The 7,839-nt window shown below is 41.3% G+C and overlaps 1 long non-coding RNA gene and 1 other non-coding gene across 2 annotated transcripts; one reads left to right on the top strand and one right to left on the bottom strand.

The window, feature by feature from the left end:
- Positions 1–3,020: 3,020 nt before the first annotated feature.
- LOC105547612 lies at positions 3,021–3,812 on the bottom strand. The gene is made up of 2 exons (XR_001007244.1): positions 3,613–3,812; positions 3,021–3,232 (listed from the first exon to the last, which is right to left on the bottom strand). It is a non-coding gene; the product is annotated as an uncharacterized LOC105547612 (long non-coding RNA).
- A 201-nt stretch (positions 3,813–4,013) lies between these two features.
- On the top strand, positions 4,014–4,118 carry TRNAL-CAA. Its single transcript has 2 exons — positions 4,014–4,051; positions 4,074–4,118. It is a non-coding gene; the product is annotated as a tRNA-Leu (tRNA).
- Positions 4,119–7,839: the final 3,721 nt, after the last annotated feature.

The raw sequence follows: 7,839 nt of genomic DNA, 5'->3' as shown, positions 1-7,839 counted from the left end.
TTGAATGAACTCTTCATTATGGAAACCTTTAACCATACATAAAAATGAAGAAAATACACAGCGAACCCTCCTATATCATCTCCCAACTTCAACAACTACCAATTTATGGTCAATCTCATTTGAATACAGCCTCATCTCAATTTTCACCCCAATCCCTGTTAATCTCACGTAATCCTGGACATATCGGAAAATCAAATTATATAACCTCACACAAAACGGTCAAGGGACTCATTTCAAGGTTGGAAATGAAATCCTGTTTTGTTTTCTTTTCCATTTTCATAGACCACCATTGTCAGCTTCTTTCTCTTTTAGTCGCCCTGCTTCCCACTTTAAATAATTTGTCAGGCCTTTTAAAATTCTTACAGATGTTTTCATAAAAATGTAGACTGGCCTGTGGGGAGTCTTATTGTGCAATAAATATTATTAGTAAATAGTTAAAATATTTACATATTTAATTATATTTTACCTTATTCCAAAAAGGACTTAAAGCCATTTAAAACATAAAATCATGTCTGGGCTCGGTGGCTCACACCAGCACTTTGGGAGGCCGAGGCGGATGGATCGTCTGAGGTCAGGAGTTCAAGACCAGCCTGGCCAACATGGTGAAACCCCATCTCTACTAAAATACAAAAATTAGCCAGGTATGGTGGTCAGCATGTCTGTAATCCTAGCTACTCCGGAGGCTGAGACGAGAGAATCGCTTGAACCCAGGAGGCGGAAGTTGCAGTGAGCCAAGATTGCACCACTGCACTCCAGCCTGGGCGACAGAGCAAGACTCCATCTCAAAAACAACAACAGCAACAACAAAAAACTATAAAATTGAGTTATCAGGAGTTTAACATGCCATAAAGGAAGAAAGAAAAAAAATATGGTTCAGCCGGGCGTGGTGGCTTACACCTGTAATCCCCGCACTTTGGGAGGCCGAGGCTTGCAGATCACGAGGTCAGGAGTTCGAGACCAGCCTGGCCAACATAGTGAAAAACCCTGTCTCTACTAAAAATACAAAAATTAGCTGGCATGGTGGCAGGCGCCTGTAGTCCCAGCTACTTGGGAGGCTGAGGTAGGAGAATTGCTTGGACCAGGGAGGCAGAGGTTGCAGCAAGCCAAGATTGCGCTGTTGCACACCTACCCGGCTGACAGTGTGAGACTCCATCTCAAAAAAAAAAAGAAAGAAAAACAAAAAGAAAAAAGATGGCACAAAAAATGACCATGATTAGAGGTAAGTCTATAGTATGAAAACATTACGAGGACACTAAATGTGGGCTACAGTTGGGTTTTAAAAATTGACATGGGAACCTTGTTAATTGTAAGACTCCTAGTTTCCATAAGATGGAAATAATTAAATGTTTAAGGGACATAATGGGATTCTTGTTAGTAAGAGAGAGGAATTTCTGCTTGGGTTCTCGGTAAATAGAAACTGTATCCCAAGAGTTTACTTTTCATAAAATAAGTCTTACAAATCAATAAGGAAAGATGGACACCTCATAAAAATTTGGTAAGCAGTTTACTGAGGAAGAAGTATAAAAATCCTTTAAACATGAATATTGAACCTCACTAATAACAAATCTGTAAAAAAAAAAAAAAAAAAAAAAGCCATGTCATTTTTTACCTATTAAAACGTACTGGTCACGGTGGGTCACGCCTGTAATCCCAGCACTGGGAGGCCGAGGCAGGCGCATCATTTGAGGTCACGAGTTTGAGACCAGCCTGACCAACTTGGTGAAACCCTGTCTCTAAAAATACAAAAAAATTAGCCGGGCGTGGTGGCGCATGCATGTAGTTCCAGCTACTCGGGAGGCTGAGGCAAGAGAATTACTTGAACCCAGGAGACAGAGGTTGCAGTGAGCTGAGATCATGCCACTGCACTCCAGCCTGGGCAACAGAGCAAAACTCAGTCAAAAAAAAAAAAAAAAAAGCTGGATAAACATTGATGTAATGGTTTCACTTTTAGAAATTTAAGGAAATAATTATGGATGTTTGAAAATATTTATGTAAGGATAGTTTTTACAGCATTGCTCATGAAAATAAAAAATTAGAAATAATTCAGTGTTCAAGAATACCAGTTTGATATGGAATATCTGCAGTAATTAAGATTTATACAGGCCGGGCGCGGTGGCTCACTCCTGTAATCCCAGCACTTTGGGAGGCCAAGGCGGGCAGATCACGAGGTCAGGAGATCGAGACCATCCTGGCTAACACGTGAATAAAAAAAAAAAAAAAAAAATTAGCCGGGCATGGTGACGGGCGCCTGTAGTCCCAGCTACTCAGGAGGCTGAGGCAGGAGAATGGCGTGAACCCGGGAGGCGGAACTTGCAGTGAGCCGACATCGCGCCACTGTACTCCAGCTTGGGCGACAGAGCGAGACTCTGTCTCAAAAAAAAAAAAAGATTTATACAAAATATCTATAGTACTTAGCAGGTATATATGTTCGTAATATACTCATTTAGAAAGCAAGTTAGCAAATTATTTACCACGCATGACCATTTTTTGGAAAAAATGTATGCCATATTAAAGACTAAATATATAAAAATGTTAATAGTTACTTCTGACTAGTGAGATTATGGGTAATTTTAATTTTTGACATGTTTGTATGTTCTACAATTTGTGTGTACTTTGCAATTAGAAAAAAATAATTATAAGTAGGGTAAGATTACAGTTGCCATGTTGGGAATCACTTCCTGGACAATTTCCTTCCAATCGAAAGAAAATATACAAATCTCATGTATTGGAGGGAGACTGGGGAACCAATGTTCACTGTACTTCTCGAACTAATTTTCTCTCTATCAAAAATAGGATATGAAACCAAGGAAGTCAATGGAAATAAAGATAGAGCCTACTGAAACTCAGTTATTTTTCCATGCAGAAAAGAGACCTAACTTTGCCTTACAAAACGGAAAATAAAATTTTTTTATGTTAATAAATACAAAAAGTAACGTATTAGGACAAAATCTAATTAAAATATCCAACTTTATATTTCCTCTATCTGAACTTCACAGCCCCAAATACAAGAGTTAAGACGGTTGAGTTAAAATATATTTATTGAACCTCTACCGTGTTTGCCAGGCACTGTTACCCGGACTGCATTGGTCTACACATGTTATTTTAGCAGTGCCCCCGGCCTCTAGGGGCTCTTGTTCTAGTGGGAGGCATGATTTCTGTTTAGTTTCAGGGCTCCATTAAAATTTGTGACCTCGGGGTTTCCCGGCCTGGTGCTCAGATTGCTTGGCGAAGCCTGAGGAACAGCTAGAAAAGTGGGTTAGGCGATGTGGTGCACTCCCCTTAAAAACTGCCGCCGTGTTCCCCGACCTGGCAGTGGACGCTCGGAGCCCATTAATCCGCAATATCTGAGAGCGATAAGGAAGGCTGCGGGCGAGCGCGTCGCTCCCGGAGTTTCCCCGACCTGGGATGGCCGATCCCTCGGCGCGGACACCAGCCTCGCCCATGTGGTCCCCGTACGGACCTTCCCAGCCGTTCCCGGCTGCGACTTTCAGAGCCCAAGACAAACTTCGACGAGTGGCAAGGCAGTGACAAATGGAACCAAAATAGAAGGGCTAAAAGGGGACTTTGCCATAGAACCGGGGTCTTTTGTTAGGGTTTTGTTTTGTTCCTCACCGTCTTCCAAACAATGAAGTCCTAGGGGGAGGCTAACCATAATCAAGATTTCAGTAAACATCAAGACGCTGGAGAGCCGATCCAGCGACCGAAGCAAAAGATGTTCTTTCCTTCCTGAAACCTGGGCAGGCTGGGGGCAAAAAAAAAAAAAAAAAAAAATTGCACGCGTTTTTCGAGATGGGGATGACAGTTGTAAGGCCCGTAAGAGACTTGATCCAGTTTTATGCATAAACATTTTCTAGTCCTGCGAAGTCTTTTCCTTTTTTAATCCACAAGTGGCTTCCTTCCCTTCTGTTACCAAGCAACCCTGACGTCATCGCGTTTCTGCGTGCATGCACGTCACAAAATTATTGCTTGTTGATCTCTATTTTAGTGGAAAAATCGTCTCTGTCACGCAGGGTGTCAGGATGGCCGAGTGGTCTAAGGCGCCAGACTCAAGCTACGCTTCCCCGCGCTGGGGATTCTGGTCTCCAATGGAGGCGTGGGTTCGAATCCCACTTCTGACACATGATTTTTTTTTTTCCTCTCATTACTTTTGAGGTATCTTGATCTCAGCAGTAGGCATAAACAATTACCAATGTATATTTTTAAGAATCGGCTTTTAAATTTTTCTCAAAGGGATTGTCCAAACTAAAAACATTAAAAGTGGAAGCATCGCGATATTTTTACGAAGCCGCGAGATTTGGGGTAAAAAACGCCTAATAAATGGCAAAGATTACTAGAGGTTGGTGTCTGTGCTGCAATGCGAGATAATCCAGAAGTCGTGGAATTCGGAACCCAGGTAGCTTCCTGCCTCGCCGAGGGAATGGAGAGAAGGGGCTCTGGGCGGATTCTTTTCCCGCTTCTCGACCAGGGGCACACGCTGTGTCTCAGATCCAAGCCCTCCCCTGGATACTTGCTGTAGCACTTTCTTACCAATCTCACAGCCCTGTGGCTCCGGACAGTGCAGTCCCTTTAAAAATCTTACACAGGTCCTCTGCTCTCCTATTTTCAAAACTCATGTAGCCCGTTCTCAAAAATGTCTTTCGTAAACTATGCACATTCACACTCGTTTCGGCATCTGATCATTACCGTTCAGTCAAAATTGAGTACCATTTTAACCACTGAATGAAATATGAAAGCTGTACCTTCCTCTCCCAAATGTAATCACCGTGAAAAATTTATTGTATTTCTTACAGTTCTTTTTTCTCTGCATTCGCATATATGTATAACATTTTGGGTTTTTTTTTACAGAAATGTAGTGATACTACTATACATAGGGTTCTATGACATTTTTCACTTAATGTATCTTGGGTTCTTTCCATGTGGAACACTCATTCTTTTCTCTTACAAAAGAAATATTGCTGGCCAGGTACAGTGGCTCACACCTGTAATCCCAGCACTTTGGGAGGCTGAGGCGGGCGGATCACCTGAGATCAGGAGTTCGAGACCAGCCTGGCCAACATGGTTAAACCCTGTCCTCTACTAAAAATTAGTCGGATGTGGTGGCGCACGCCTATAATCCCAGCTACTCGGGAGGCTGAGGCAGGGAGATCGCTTGAACCCCGGAGGCGAACGTTGCAGTGAGCCGAGATCGCACCACTGCACTCCAACTTGGGCAACAGAGCGAGACTCGGTCTCCAAAAACAAAAAAGAAAAATATTGCAAATCATTCTATAGCATGGATATAACCACTTCTGTTTTTTAACTCAACATTTAGAATACTTTCGATTATCGTAATTTAATGAATGATTACTATATGTCAGGAGATGCAGCCCAGAGGATATAGGAGTAAAAATATAAAATTAAAGATGAAGAAAAAAATTTTTTTTCTGCCCATGCGGAGTGTATATTCTAGTTAAACGACTTTGGCTCTGCCTCAGGAACACCAAATTCCAAGATTTCCTTTAAAACTTTTTTTCTTTCTTTTTCTTTTCAACTTATTTCCACATTACAAGATTTCGTTATTTTTCAGGAGAAGAATGTAAATTCTAGATCTAAGCTTAGATCTAAATGTCTAATACAAGCTACTGAAGACTCCTATCTGCATAACCATATATTTCTCTGTCATTACGATCACTCATAACTGTTTAAGTGATTTTAATTTCAATTTTAAAATTATTTTTATTTTTTTCAGCTCCTAGACAGATTAACACATTGATTATTGATTTTAGCCTCATAGAATATGAGACTGGACAGAAGGAAAGAAAGCTGCTTTATCCGACAATAGAATTCTCAGGAGACATTCATCATAGACATAATCAAGTTGTTCCATTTGAGAAGCAACATTCTGAATTCAGATAGCTTGAACCAAATAGTTTTTTGTTTTTCAGGTTGAGTTTCACTCTTGTCACCCAGGCTGGAGTGCAATGGCATGATCTCAGCTCACTGCAACCTCCGCCTCCTGAGTTCAAGCGATTCTCCTGCCTCAGCCTCCCGAGTAGCTGGGACTACAAGCATGCTCGGCTAATTTTTGTGTATTTTTAGTAGAGATGGGGTTTCACTACTTCACCTTAGGTGACGCGCCGGCCTTGGCCTTCCAAAGTGCTGGGATTAGAGGCGTGAGCCACCACGCCCCGCCCCTGAACCAAACAGTTTTAACTACAGTACTTCCAAACTGTACCAGATTCCTGCCATACTTAAATTAACTGTGGGAAAGTGAGATATGAAATGGAATTTAAAAGCTTATGTCAGGGAAATGAAACTAATTGTCATAAGATTTCTATTATTATTATTAAATATATAAAAGTTGGCCGGGCGCAGTGGCTCATGCCTGTAATCCCAGCACTTTGGGAAGCCGAGGTGGGTGGATCACCTGAGGTCAGGAGTTCGAGACCAGCCTGGCCAACATGGTGAAACGCCGTGTCTACTAAAAATACAAAAATTAGCCGGGCATGTTGGTGGGCGCCTGTAATCCCAGCTGCCCGGGAGGCTGAGGCAGGAGAATCGCTTGAACCAGGGAGGCAGAGGTTGCAGTGAGCCGAGATCGCGTCATTGCACTCTAGCCTGGGCGACAAGAGTGAGACTCTGTCTCTAAATAAATAAATAAATAAATAAATAAATAAATGTGTATATATGGTATAATATAACATGTTCATGTACAGCTGCTACCCTAATGATGATTTTTTCAGATGAGCAGATAAGTACCTTTGATGACTCTAAAAAAAAATTACAGTTCCTTTTGCAGAACCAGGTGAGTTGGAAAAAAGAAGATCATATAAGGAGGAGGAGATAGCAGCTGTTTCTCCTGTTAATTTCCAGAGGAAAAAAAGCAAGGATGCTGCCATAAATTACTTTTCTGAGACTGTTATATTCGATTTTAAAAAGTTGATTTTAGGCTAGGCATAGTGGTTTATGCCTATAATCCCACCACTTTGGTAGGCCGATGTGGGAGGATTGCTGGCATCCAGGAGTTTGAGACCAGCCTGGGCAACATGGTGAAACCCTGTCTCTACTAAAAATACAAAAATAAATAAATAAAAATCATTTGGGCATAGTTGCACATGCCTGTAATCCCATCTACTCGGGAGGCTGAGTCATGAGAATTACTTGAACCCGGGAGACGGAGGTTGCAGTGAGCCGAGATCATCCTGCATTCCAGCCTGGGTGACAGAGTATGACTCTGTCTCAAAAAAAAAAAAAAAAAAAAAAAAAACTCTTTAATGAGAAAAATTTACAATCTATTCTCTCTGAAGCTTGCTACCTGGAGGTTTCATCTGCATGATAAAAGCTTGGTCTTCACAACCCTTTATCCCATTACTTTCTGTTGATAATAACCAATTGCCAATTAGAAAATCTTTTAATCTATGACTTGGAAGCACCCCCACTTTCAGTTCTGCATTTCCAGACCCACTCAATGTATATCTTTTATGTATTGATTGATGTCTAATGTCTCCTTAAAATGTATAAAGCCAAGTTGTAGCCAAAACATTTTGGGCACATGTTCTCAGGATTTCCTGAGGGCTGTGTCACAGGCCATTGTTCATTCACAGAATAAATCTCTTCAAATATTTTACAGACTTTGACTCTTTCTATCGACAACATTAATGCCACCCCAAACAGAAATGTGAGCCAAAGAAGGTAAAAACGCTTATAAACACTTACTCAGATTAATCATTCCTCTTCCTATACGGAAAAGCAAAGGATAGGCGGGAAAAAGGGCTGAGGTAGCTTCTCGATAATTCCAAGAGTCATCTGTGAGTGACACGGGAAAGATAAATTTCCTCTTAAAGAGTAGTTTTCTAGGCC

This window comes from Mandrillus leucophaeus, unplaced genomic scaffold, assembly GCF_000951045.1.
Source record: "Mandrillus leucophaeus isolate KB7577 unplaced genomic scaffold, Mleu.le_1.0 Scaffold392, whole genome shotgun sequence".
Classification (NCBI taxonomy): domain Eukaryota; kingdom Metazoa; phylum Chordata; class Mammalia; order Primates; family Cercopithecidae; genus Mandrillus; species Mandrillus leucophaeus.
The sequence above is the reverse complement of the archived record's forward strand: the minus strand, read 5'-3'. Positions and strand labels throughout refer to the sequence as shown.